Source organism: Macaca thibetana, chromosome 18 (assembly GCF_024542745.1).
Source record: "Macaca thibetana thibetana isolate TM-01 chromosome 18, ASM2454274v1, whole genome shotgun sequence".
Lineage (NCBI taxonomy): Eukaryota > Metazoa > Chordata > Mammalia > Primates > Cercopithecidae > Macaca > Macaca thibetana.
In genome coordinates this window covers 57,653,618-57,667,905 of record NC_065595.1, presented here as the reverse complement: position 1 = coordinate 57,667,905, position 14,288 = coordinate 57,653,618, and the positions used below count along the sequence as shown (strand labels likewise).

The window sequence follows — 14,288 nt, the reverse complement described above, 5'->3', positions numbered from 1 at the left end:
TTTATCTGGTGTTTGCTGTAGCGGAAGCTCAAGGGTAGCAATGTTCTAATTCATTTAATGCTTTAATTCCAGTTTTACTTGTAAGTGGGTGGAAACTGCTTCACAATTCTGTTTCTGTCGTCTTTTCTTACTCTTGCTGTTCTCTTTTCTTCCTTGCAAATTTCCTCACTTTGAGGGAGTCTAGGGATTCTTCTTCTGAGTATTCCTGAGATAATATCACTTACTTCCATACACAGACTTCTTTCTTTCCCACTCCTATGAGGTTAACACTGAGGATTACAAAAGGCTTCCAGCATTTGCTGTATTCCTTTTTCTGAATTGTAAGTGCTATTTAGGACCCATAAACTACCTACCTACAGCCAAATGTGGTGACTCACACCTATAATCTCAACACTTTGGGAGGCTAAGGCTGGAGGATCGCTTGAGGCCAGATGTTCAAGACCACCCTGGACAAACAAAGCGAGACCCTGTCTCTACAAAAAATCTTAAAAGCTGGGCGTGGTGGCCTGAACCTGTAGTTTCAGGTACTCGGGAGGATCACTTGAGTCCAAGGTTTTCGAGGCTGCAGTGAGCTATGATCGCACTGCTGCGCTGCAGCCTGGTGACAGCAAGACCATGTCTCAAAAAAAAAAAAACCCACAATATTCCATACTTTCTTTATCATTTCCGTTTTTCCAGGGCAGGCATAATGGCTCATGCCTATAACCTCAGTTCTTTGGGAGGCCAAGGCAAGAGGATGTTTGCTTGAGTTCAGGAGTTCAAAATCAGCATGGCGGTATAGCAAGAACTCATCTCTACAAAACATTAAAAATTAGCCAGGCATGTGACTGCAGTCCTAGCTACTTAGGACACTGAGAAGGGAGCATTGCTTGAGTCCAGGAGTTTGAGCAAGCTATGATTGTGCATCCACTCCAGCCTGTGTAACAGAACGAGACCCTGTCTCTTAAAAAAAATTTTTTCTTGATATTTTTGCATATGTTACAGAAGGGCTGGGTGATTTGAGTTTGTTTCTACCGTTTTAGTGGTGAAATAATTTATTCTTCATATATGCAAACTGAAATTGAGTACTTTCTGCAACTACAAACTCAATGGATGCACATTTGTTGGAATAGGCAATGTATTGTGGAATAAAGACCTATGTGCTTTAGAATCACGTATGTTTTTGAATTCCAGCTTCACCCTGTGTTTTTAATTCAGATTCCACAACAAATATTTGAGTCCTTGCTGTCTTAGGTGTTGCTCTAGGGGGCTGGGGATGATACTTTTCCTAGTATGTCATGGATTAAACGAGATAGTGCAAGTAACAATACATAACAAGTTGAATAAGACTTATATATCTTAGTTGGTGAATATAATTTAGCGCTCCTATCTGTGCATATATTTAATTTTCAAAGGTTGGGAGTAAGCCATATGACAAACAAATGAGACAATTTCAGATTATAAATGCTATGAAGAAAATAAAATTGAATTATGTAATTGAGTAACCATAGGACCTGTGTAGAAAACAAACCACACTCAGCTTTTCCCACTGTACTCATACAGCATGCTTCAGACACCAGGTGTGAGGAGGAGTTTCCCCTACCAACAAGCAAACAATTAATTCTACAGCAGACACTAGCTGGGTGTCCTCTTAATTCAGTTCCTACACTGGATATGGCATCAGGTCCCACAGGTTGAGGGCTTTGTCCCCATGACTGTGCCCTCCCCTCAATTCTGATGTCAATTGCAAGCCCCAGGTTGTTTACCCATGCTTTGGACAGACTCTAAATTGGGGTTCCTACAACCCCCTCCTCGGGTTATAATTACTAGAGTGGCTCACCAAACTCAGGAAAACATTTATGTTTATCAGTTTATTACAAAAAATTCGTTAAAGGATACAAGTCAACAGCCAAATGAAGAGATACATGGGGTGAGGTCTGGAAGGATCCTAAACACAGGAGCTTCTGTCCCCGTGGAGTTGGGGTGCTGTCTTAACTGAGACTTGATTGACAAAAAGGAACCATCCACTTGAAGAACTAGAGACAAAAGGAAATAGAACAGACAAATGTGAAAATCTAAGGTAGAAATAAGTTTGAAGTATTTGAGGAACAGAAAGTCTACTGTGGTTCTAGCTTAATGAGTAAAGGGGATGAGTGATAGGAGTAAGATGGGAAATCTAGTGGGGCAACAACTAGATTTCGTAGGGACATAGGCAAAAGTTTGGATTTTAATTGTGATAGAAACCATTGAAGGGTTTAAGCAGGGGAATAACAAAGGGATATAAGTAGGCAGCAACAGCCTCTGTCTATCCAAATGGAAGTGTTAAGTAGATAGATGTATATGTGAGTCTAGAATTTGGTGGATTTCTTAAGGACATGTTTGAATAGTAGAGGAAGAACAAAGAGGTCTTAGGGCTGAATCCTTTGGCATTCCTGATTAAGGTTTAGTGAAGAATAAGGACGCAGCCAGCCAAAGATTGAGAAAGAAAAACTATTAAAATAGAAGAATAGCCAGGAACATAGGGCTTGACCACCAACAATACCTTCTTTGCAGGGCTATTTTGAGGTTTAAATGAGATAATGGAAGTAGCAGTACATAATATTTAATAAGACTTATGCTATCTTCTAATTGGAAGATGATTCCAACTTTTTGCACTCTAGTACGTATTATATAACACAGCCGTGTCTGGGCTATCTAGCTGAGAAGCCAGGAAACTAGAAAGCCATCTCTCCCGCTCACTCTTTCCCAGGTCAGCACTGGAAAGGAAATCATCGGTTACTCGTCTGTAGTGTGTTGAGACGCTTCCTTCTATTTTCTCTGGATATGTAGTGGAGGATTTCAGGGAACATGCCTCTCAACCTTTAACTCCAGCCATTGAAGAGCTTCCTTCTCTTATTTCACCACGTTTTTTTCTCTCATTTCTACCATTACACAGCTTTCTCCAAGCAGTGAGGTTGGAGTGAGTAATGACATTAACGCCAAGAGATTAGGAATGCTTTTTGTTCCATGATTCCTATGTAAAGAAAATGTTAAGATTGGCAGTAATAACCAAGTATGTTAGCCTGAGTTCTCTGAGAAGCAAACTTCAGCAAGACCTTGGACACTGAAGAGATTTATTGGGAAAAATATCTGTAAGAAGTGAGGCATCTGGGAGAGCTGTCAGACCTTCGTGCCTCTAACTCTGAAGAAGAGAGGGAAGAGGGTACTGTACTTTTAAGAGAGCTTTGACAAGGCTAACAGGGAGTCCTGCAGCCATAGTTGCCCTGCTTTCCTCATTTATAGCAGGATCTGACTATGAGATCCCTGGTGTATTCACCTATGTGGACAGGTAAAGGATTTCGCAGCACAGAAGGTGGAGCCAGGGATTTTACTCTTCACAGTAGTAGACAATAAGATGACCAGGCTGGCTCAAGGACTTGATTATATTGACTTCCAGTACCCTTCCTGTTTAGTTGTTCCTTAGCAAGTTATTTAGGGCCCAAAATTACTACACTCAAATTTACCGGATAACATTTTCATTATGGTTTGCTTGAAACATTGGCCTAATACAATTGGCTCTCCATTTCATCCCCAAGATAGTATTCTTCATCCTGCCCCTTGAAGACATTGCTTTCCAGTGTCTTCAAAATACTCCTTAACCTTTGCAGTCTTGTACTTCCTTTTTAAGTAGTTTTTCTTCTCCAGGCCGTTTCAAAGAAGAAATCAGTGGATGAGTGTCTCATCTCCTTCCCATTAAATTACTTTCTTTTATGCAGTCTATATATGTGTGTGTGTGTGTGTATATATATGTATATATATATGTATGTATATTTTTCCCCCTGTATTAGTCTGTTTTCATGCTGATATAAAGGATTGCCTGAGATTGGGTAGTTTATAAAGAAATGAGGTTTAATTGACTCACAGTTCTGCAGAACTGGGGAGGCCTCAGGAAACTTAACAGTCATGACAGAAAGGGAAGCAAACACATCCTTCTTCACATGATGGCAGGAAGAAGTGCCAAGCAAAAGGGGGATAAGCCCCTTATAAAACCATCAGATCTCATGAGAATTCACTATCCACAAGAACAGGAGCATGCGAATAACCACCCCCATGATTCAATTACCTCCCACGGGTCAGGATTATGGGAACTACAATTCAAGATGAGCTTTGGTTGGGGACACAGCCAAATCATGTCATTCCACTCCTTGCCCCTTCCACATCTCATGTTCTCGCATTTCAAAACACAATCATGCCTTCCCCACAGTCCCCTAGAATCTTAACTCATTACAGCATTAACCCAAAAGTCCAAGTCTAAGGTCTCAACTGAGACAAGGCAAGTTCCTTCTGCCTGTGAGCCTGTAAAATCAAAAGCAAGTTAGTTACCTGCTAGATACAGCGGGGATACAGGCATTGGGTAAATACACCCATTCCAAAGGAGAGAAATTGGCCAAAACGAAGGGGATGCAGGCCCCATGCAAGTCCAAAATCCAGCAGGGCAGTCAAATTTTAAAACTCCAAAATGATCCCCTTTGACTGCATGTCTCACATCCAGGTCACACTGATACAAGAGGTGGGCTCCCACCGCCTTGGGCAGCTCTGCCTCTGTGATTTTGCAGGGTACAGCCCCCTTCCCAGCTTTCTTCATGGGCTGGCATTGAGGGTCTGTGGCTTTTCCAGGTGCACAGTACAAGCTTTTGGTGGATCTACCTTTCTGAGGTCTGGAGGATGATGGCCGTCTTATCACAGCTCCACTAGACAGTGTCCCAGTGGGGACTATGTGGAGGCTCCAACCCAACATTTCCCTTCCTGCACAGTTCCACATGGTTGGAGAGGCCTCAGGAAACTTACAATTATGGCGAAAGGGGGAGTAAACATGTCCTTCTTCACATGACGGCAGGAAGAAGTGCCAAGCAAAAGGGGGAAAAGCCCCTTATGAAACCATCAGATCTCATTAGAACTCACTATCAAGAGAACAGCAGCATAGCATTAACTGCCCCTATGATTCAGTTACCTCCTACCAGACCCCTCCCTCCTGACTTCATGTTCTCCCACCTCATCCTCCCAAAGTGCTGGGATTGCAGGTATAAGCCACTGTGCCCAGCCAGTTGATTTATTTAATTGTTAAAATTATGTCTTTTATTCTGCATTTCTTAAAAATAGATTCTTTTCTCTTTAATATCTATTCTACCTCTGGTGGATGCCGTACTGCTTTGCTATTTCTCATTCTAAATATTCCCTTGCCTTTCATTCCACTCACTTTTACATCCTTAGGTATTTGGGCCTGTAATTCATTAGGTGGTATTAATTTGGTGGCAGAGAGTCGGGGTGGTATGAGGGGTATGTTGCTTATTGTTTTGTAGACTTGCTTTTGCTCGCCTTTCTTCAAATAAAAATCCAAAATTTTCTCTGGGCACACTTTAAGATTTATCTCTTGTTTCATGAAGCTCCATTTAATTAAGCTGAAGATCTGTTTTCTTAAATACAGGAGTTAATTTGTATTGAGGGTTCACTTTGTGTACTTAGGCATCCAGGGCTAAATCTTTCTATTAACGCTACAGGATAGATGATAGATCCATTTTGCATGTGAGGAAACTAGCTGGCAAAGAGCAAAGAAACTTTCCCAGGATCACATAGTTAATACATAAAGTTTATATCTTAAATCTGATCCCCGCTCCCATTTTTACTATTTCATGATGCCTCCCCTTTATATTGTCTTAACTTTATTAGCGTTACGTAAATTAATTACATCTTAAATGATCATCTCAAAGTATTTAGTGCCTGACCTAAAATTTACCAAAGCAGACACTCTGAAATATCAGGTCTTCAACACTGCCTATTACGTAGTCTGTTTTCTTGGAAGGTTTTTTGTTTTTGTTTTTGTTTTTTTAATTGTTGCTAACTAAATACTACCTTTAAAGGAGTAAGTAGGTAACTTTTGGTGAATAATTAACATTTTGTTTTAGTTATATGTTATATGTAAGAATGATTATCTAGAGTAAGCTTTAAAAATCTGTGAAAATTCACGTTTTGCTGAGGCCTTTAAAAAGCAACATGTATTTTGTTAATTTTTTTTTCTTTTGTTCGTTCTTTTTGTTTTGTTTTGTTTAGAGAGAGGGTCTCACTCTGTTGCCCAGGCTAGAGTATAATGGCACCATCATAACTCACTGCAGCCTCAAATTCCTGGGCTCAAGCAATGGTCTCACATCAGCGCCCCAAGTAGCTAGGACTATAGGCAAGCACCACACCATGCATGGCTAATTTTTTTGTTCTTATAGAGACTATCTTGCTGCATTGATCATAGGCTGGTCTTGAACTCCTGGTCTCAAGTGATCCTCCTGCCTTGGCCTTCCACAGTGTTAGGATTACAGGCATCAGCCACCGTGTTCAGCCTATTTTATTAAAATTTAGAAACAGTAATTCAGCCTATTCTTCATAAAACAAAGCAATTCTTATTATGTTAATGGAAAAACACTGTGAGATATTTCAATGAAGGGAATTACCTAGTAAAAGTAAATTAGATAATAAAAAGTTCTAAGTTCTAATTTTATATGGCTCATTTATGTTTAATGATTATGTTTTATATTATATTTAATAATTATTATTATGTTTAATGAGTGTATTTATAGACCTTCCTTCAAGGAACTAAAGTATTTCACTAAATCTAAGAAACAGTCACTGTGCTGGAGAAGTAGATAGAATGCATTTTTTAAAAATATCTGAACAAAGAAGTTAAAACACAGTTGTCTAATAGAGTTTAATATTTTTTAAAGCATTTTGGCAGTCAGAGAGCTCATTTTCAGCTGTTGTTAAAAGGAAAATTGATACTTATAATCAGGAGATTTACGGTTCTGCAACTGTTTTTCAAACACTGAAGCAAGTATCCGCTTTTGTGTTGCTGTTATTCATAGATTTGAATTTAAACATTAGATTCTTCAGGAGACTTTCTCTAACTTCGTAGACTAGGTTTAGTTGCTGTGTGTGTTCATAGTATGCTGTATTTCTGCTGTAACAGTATGAATTATACTTCGTTGTAATTACTTTTTTTTTTTTTTTTTTGCCTGTCTTTCTCTGGTAGACTATAAGCTTTTTAAAGAAATGGCATTACCTTCATCACTGTTGTATTTACAGCACTGAGTACATTGTAAGTAAACAGTGAAACCATATTGAATGAAAATGAATAAATGTGAATAAATCTTTTTGGGATATAGCAAACAGTTGAGCATAATTGTTACTCTGATAAGTTTTAGTAGCAAATGGAAGCTTTTATTTCTTCATCTCTGTGAACTGGAATAAACTCAGAATGCATATTGCTTTCTGCCTTTTGTGGAATTGTTCTTTTTTTCCCTTTACCTGTTATATAGCTACTGAAACTGCATTCTCTTGTGAAACTGGGAGTGTTTTTTCTTTAGCAACGGCAGTGGAAGATAGGCAAGAGGAAAGCAATGGAACCATGCTGATGGAAACAGGAGCTAGCACGTTTTCTTACATCTATTTAAGTTTAAACTAGGATCAGCAATCAAAAATTGACCGTTTTTCACAGATACTATTATCAAGAATGGTAGGTGATAAGAAAAACTGAAAGTAAAAAGCTAGGGAATGTTGCTTCATTTTGTAACCATCTAGCCAGTGATATTTTAAAACTCCCTCTCCTGTATTTGAAAAGTTACTGTTTTAGCTCTTCTGTTTTACCTTTTGACCATTTATATATGTATTTAGGTCTTCATTTTATATTGTTTCACTTGTAAACAGTTTCCCTGTTCTCATCATTATGCAGGAAGATACTAGTGTTTCTTACCCTTTATCACTCTTCGGCTCTTTATACCCTCTGCCTTTGATCAGCTGAACCTTTACAATATAAATATGGTTAAGGCTGGCAATAGTTATATTCTTTTCTATTACCAGATTTCAGTCTTTTTTTGTATTTTGTTTATAAGCTGATTCTAGAGAAAGTTGGAAAATAGTAAACTGAGTTTATTTATTGACTGTATAAATATTCACTGCAGAGCTAGGTTTACATTTCCTTACATATCTGATGTCATGGTCTTTCTGCCACTCAAGGAAATAGTTTCTAATTGTTTCTAATGTACAGATCAAATACATTGTTTTTTACTTTGTCCCCAATCAGTTGTTCAGATCAGCTCATAATTATGTTATGATAATGACTTATTTAAATGTTTTTTTCTAGAATTTCTCACTACCCTTTTTCATGTTGAGACAAGAACCATGTTTCCTTACATTGTTAATATTATTTAATGCCTCAATTATTCTACTCATTCATTCATTTTTTTTGTTGTAGGTTTTGTTTGTTTTGAGGCAGGGTCTCGCTCTGCTGGAGTGCAGTGGCGCGACCTTGGCTCACTTCAGCATCTACCTCCCAGGCCCAAGTGATCCTCACACCTCAGGCTCAGAGTAGCTGGGGTTACACATACCACCACACCTGACTACTTTTCTGATTTTTTTGTAGAGATGAGGTCTTCGTATGTTGCCCAGGCTTGTCTTGAACTCCTAGGCTCAGGCAGTCCTCCCACCTCAGCCTCCCAGAGTCCTGAGATTATAGGCATCAGCCACTATGTTCAGCCAGTTCTTTTTCTTGAAGAAATATTTCTTGGGCTAAAAAACTTTCTGTACTAATTTAGGTCATTTACTTTCTAGACTATTCTGGAAAGCTGTCATTCTGGATTTCTCTTCATTAGATCCCTGCATTAATTCAGTTATTTCATTTCTCTCGTGTTAAACTGTCAACAAATACTTATGAACCACCTGTTTTGCTCCAGGCACTGTTTTAGACCTTGGGGATACACCAGTGAATGTGATCGATAAATGTGGGCCTGTTTTTCCTTTCTATTGGTTTTTTAAGCTGATTTTGTTACAGCTTACCCTCAAGTAACTGCTGAAAAAGAAGGCACAGGAAGTAAATTTTCAAACAGTCCTTGCATGCTTGAAAATATTTTTATTCTACTGTTAAATATAGTTGATATTTTGACTGGATATAAATTTCTAGGTTTAAAATAATTTTCCCTGAAAACTTTGAAGGCATTTTCTCATTGTTAGCATTCCAGTGCTGATACAGTCTGCCATTCTAGTGTTCTTTTGTAGGTAACAGATTTTTTTTTTTCCTTTCTGAAATTTTTCCTTATTCTGAACCTTCGTGATGCTGTGTGTGTGTGTGTGTGTGTGTGTGTGTGTGTGTGTGTGTTTCCTTCATTGCACTGGACACTCAACCTGTTAACCTAAAAACTAGCATCTCAAAGTCTGGTAATTTTTTTCTACCACTTTCTCTATTTTTAAATGGTCTCTCTTTCTGGAGCACTTCTTAGTCAGAGACTGATTTTTTATTATCTTTTGTTTTCTATTACTTGTTTTTCTTCCATGTTCTGTGAGATTTCTTTTATTCTCCAACCCTGCTATTGAAGTTATTTTGACAATCACATATGTAATATTCAATAACTTTTGATTATTTGTTGATTGTTGCTCTGTGTGTGTGTGTATGTATGTGTATACTCTTGTTTTATAGCTGTATCATTTCCCAGATTTTTCCAGGAATGCTAGATAGCTTTTGCTTTTCCCCCTCTAGGTCTTTTTGTGTGGTAAAAATCTATATAACATGAACTTTCCTTTTTTTTTTTTTTTTTTTTTTTTTTTTGTTTGAGATGGAGTCTCGCTCTGTTGCCCAGGCTGGAATGCAGTGGTGCAGTCTCGGCTCACTGCAAGCTCTGCCTCCCAGGTTCACGCCATTCTCCTGCCTCAGCCTCCCCAGTAGCTGGGACTACAGGCGCCCACCACCACGCCCAACTAATTTTTTTATATTTTTTAGTAGAGACGAGATTTCACCATGTTAGCCAGGATGGTGTCAATCTCCTGACCTTGTGATCCACCCACCTCAGCCTCCCAAAGTGCTGAGATTACGGGTGTGAGCCACCGCGCCCAGGCGAGCTTTACTATTTTTAAAAAAACAACTTTATTGAGATAAAATTCACGTAACATACAGTTTACCCACTTAAAGTGTACAGAGGCCGGTGCAGTGACTCACAGCTGTATTCCCAGCATGGGAAACCAAGTAGGCAGATTGCTTGAGCCCGAAAGTTTGAGACCAGCTGGGGCAACATGGCAAAACCCTGTCTCTAAAAGTACAAAGTTAGCCAGCATGGTGGTGAGTGCCTGTAGTCCCAGTTACTCAGGCTGCTGAGGTGGGAGGATCACTTGAGCCCAGGAAGTCAAGGCAGCAGTGAGTGGTGGTTGGGCCACTGCACTCCAGCGAAAGAGCCAGCCCCTGTCTCAACAAAAAAGACAAATGATTATCAGTGCTTATATTGCCGTTTCCCTTTATAAAAAAAATTTTTTTTTCTCTTGACAGTCTCGTTCAGAAGTCCAAGCTGGAGTACAGTAACACAATAATAGCTCACTGCAGATTCTCCTGCCTCAGCCTCCCAAAGTGCTAACATTATAGGAGTGAGTCACTGTGCCTGGCCTATAAAAGTTTTTTAGAATGTAATTTTTACTATCCTGAAATGAAATTTAAATAATATAACCTACCTACATACATAATTATTTTTTAAATATCACAACTATACAGAGAAAATTGATGTGTAGTATATCAGAATGTAAATATTATGGGTATGTCTGTTCTAAAAGATGAATTGTTGAGATACTTGTTCCTTTGCATAAAATGATCATTAATTTGACTGATATATGTTTATTGATTCAAATAACACTAACTGCATTTTCATCTGTGACATGATTTTTCAAAATTGTAAAGATTATTGGTAAATAGGAACAGTTCCAACAGACCTAATCATTTTTGTTTGTTTAATTACAATTGTACTCGCTCCTAGTGTAACTTGTAAAAAGCATTTTATGTATGTGACCAGTAATCAGCAAGAAATAAGGAGAAGTGAATGACAGAAAAGAAAAACTTGCATGTGTAGCTAGGAGGTCAGCATGAGTATCAGATGCCTGTTAGCCTTACTTAACTCTTCTCTTAGCTGTGAGTTTAAGCCAGACTTAAAAACCAAGCATGAGTGGAAGAGCTAGGGGCCCAGCTAAGGATAGGTAGGAGAGCTAAGCATGTAATGAGTGCTGATGATGCAACCTTATTGCAAGCCATGGATGGCTCCATAGGTTCAAGGCATACCATAGTTCTTATACTCCAGAGTGAGTGGTAGGCCAAGTGTATATATTTTAAGTACTCAGGCATTAGATTTTCACTGTTAACAAAATGGCTCAATGTAAGGACAAGACATGAAAAGAACATAGGAAGGATAAAATGAGAGTGCTTTGTTCTAAAGCAAGCTTGTTTAACCCACAGCCTGTGGGCTGCGTGCAGCCCAGGACAGCTTTGAATGCAGCCCAACACAAATTTGTAAACTTTCTTAAAACATTATGAAATTTGCCGTTTATTTTTTTAAGCTCATCAGCTATCTTTAGTGTTAGTGTATTTTATGTGTGGCCCAAGACAGTTCTTCCAAGGAAGCCAAAAGATTGGACACCTCTGTTGTAAAGCTTTAAGGATCGATCTGTGAAGAGAAGCTTCTGAGCAGATTCCTGAGCCACATCCCTGCAGATTCTAATTCAGTTGGTCATGGGTTGACTTACAAATCTTTTTCCTCTCTTTCTCCCTCCCTCCCTTTTAAAGCTGCTTAGGTGGTTTTGAGAAATAGCCAGGTTTAGGGACCACTGATCTAACGATCTATTCAACATGTGTTTAAAATTGTCTTCCCAATTTCTGGGTGATCATCTTCTCTGTGCTTAACCATGTCCAGTGACAAATGAAATCGCTCCCATCTTAGGTAACACATTCCATCCTTAAATACTGTAATTGGAAAGTTTTCTTTATACTAGGTGGATATCTGTAGAATTGCTACCCATTGGTCCTAGTTTTAGTCCTTTAGATCATAAATCTCTTTCACATAATTAACTTTTCAGATATTTAGACAGCCATCAGCCCTCAGTACCTTTCTGACTTTTTTTTCTCCTGCTTATTTTCCTCTTTGCTTTACTCTACTAGAGTTATACTAGCCTCCTTGACATTTCTTTAATAGTCCAGGCACTCTTCAGCTGTAGGAATTTTGTACTCTATCCTCATTCACCTGTAATAGTCTCTTGCAGGTATTCTTAAAACTCACTCCCTCTCATCATTTACATCTCCTCTCAAATGTTAACTTCACAGTGAAGTTTTTCTTCAATAGCCTATTTACAATTGCACCAAGTTCCCCAACCTAACTGATCTTCTGTCTCCCTCTGTGATTTGTTTCCTCCCAAAGCATGTATCACTTTTTTTTTTCTTTTTCTTTTTTGAGACAGTTGTCTCACTCTGTCACCCAAGCTAGAGTGCAGTGACGCAATCTCAGCTCACTGCAACCTCCGCCTCTTGGGTTCAAGTGATCCCCTCCAGCTCACACACATACACACCCCCTCCTCCCCACCCCCCTACCTCAACCTCCCTAGTAGCTGGGACTACAGGTGTGTGCCACCATGTCCAGCTAATTTTTCTTATATTTTTCCTAGAGACAGGGTTTCACCATGTTGGCCAGGCTGGTCTCGAACTCCTGGCCTCAAGTGATCCACATGCCTTGGCATCCCAAAGTGCTGGAATTACAGGCATGAGCCACCACACCCAGCCCCAAAGTACATACCATCTTGTAATACTCTATACAACTTACTTTACTTTCTTTTTTTTTTTGTCTTTTTTTTTTATTGTGTCTCTTCTACCAGATTCCGAGTCAAACAATTGTACTGATCTTTCTCATCTTTATAATTTCGGCCAAAAGAACATTCATTCATTCAGAGTAGGAAATCAACAAGCATAATGAAGTTCTCCTTCTTTCCAATTTCCCCTTCTTCAGAAGCATTTTCAATTCTTCATATTGTTTTGCTGTTTACTTCAAAAATCTCTTTTTAAAAATGTTTATGAGCTATTTACAAATTTTTCTTAGGTTTTTTTTTTTTTCTTTTTTCTGCTTTCTACATAGACGCCATTCCCATTTCCCTCTTCCTTCTAATTTTGGTTAGATTACTATTGAGTTTTTATTTTATGATTATGTAAATACAGTTGAAAGCTGAAACATATTGTAAACTGCGATTTTTCTTCCTATGCAAATTTCTGTTGTCCATACTGTTTATGATGGACCTTTTTTTCATATGCTTAGTGTTCTTACCAACCACTAGTTCAACCACAACGTTCCATCATTTATCTAAATGTATCAAGATGTTTAGATAGGTCGTATCTTCTGACATTTCACCTTTTTGAACACATCTGTCTTGGAGGCTCTGATCCACTTCAATTTGGACTCTGTCCTCTTGACCTGCTACGTAGTGGTCATCACAGGTTCCTTTTACTGCTTTCGTTTTTCATATATCTAGGACTTCTTTTCTATTTTTTCTTATTTTGGTAGCGTGCCTCCTCCAGTAGGTTTCTGAGACGGAGTGGATGAGACCTAAAAAAAGTTTATTTTAAAAGTTTACATATAAAAGTAGACATAATAGTATAACCAACTCCAGTGTACCCATCACTTGGTTTCAACAGTTATTAACTGTGGCCATTCTTGTTTCATCTTTGTTCCGATTAGTCCCCCTCACTACCATTTTGAGACCTTGTCTCAAAAAAAAAAGTAACATTGTCACGCTTAAAAAAGTTAATGATAGGAGGCAAAATTTTTGAGATTTTTATATGTCTGAAAATTGTTGTTGAAGTAATAGTTGGAGAATGTAGGTTTAGGTTGGAAATAATTCTCTTCAGAATTCCAAGTCACTTCTTTTAGCTTCTAATGTTGCTGTTGAAATCCCACACTATTCTGAGTTTTCTTTTTTCCCCACAACCCCCACCAAAACAGTGCTGTGAGTCTTTGTTTGTTTGTTTTCGAGATGGGGCCTCATGTTGACCAGGCTTGTCTAGAAGTCTTGGCCTCAAGCAATCCTCCCATCATTATTGTGATTTTTTATCTTTTCTGTGTACTCTTAAAAAAAAAAAAAAAATTCTTCTGAAAGCTTATGGGCTCTTATCTTTGTTTGCAACATTCAGAAATTCCATAATGATGAGTTATTTTATATAGATCTGTTAACACCCACTGTGCTGGAGACTTGGGTTTTGTTTTTTTATTTTTCTTTTCAGTCCTTTAAGTAGTGGGCCGAGTTCTTGATTTTCTTCACTGTTCCCCACCCTGCCTCAAATCCCCTCCTATGCTTCCTTGCTTTTTCTGGAACTCCTATTCTTTATGATAGACCTTCTAGAATAATTGCCCAGTTTTATCTTTCCTGTTTTCTCTGCATTTTTACACTACTTTTTGGGTAGATTTTCTTAGCTTTACTTTCTTACCTTCTATTTATAGTTTTGT

General features: G+C 38.4%; 1 protein-coding gene across 6 annotated transcripts in view; it reads left to right on the top strand.

The window, feature by feature from the left end:
• RBBP8 (RB binding protein 8, endonuclease) overlaps positions 1–14,288 on the top strand; it is a 118,229-nt gene that overhangs the window by 42,056 nt on the left and 61,885 nt on the right. The window lies entirely within an intron of this gene.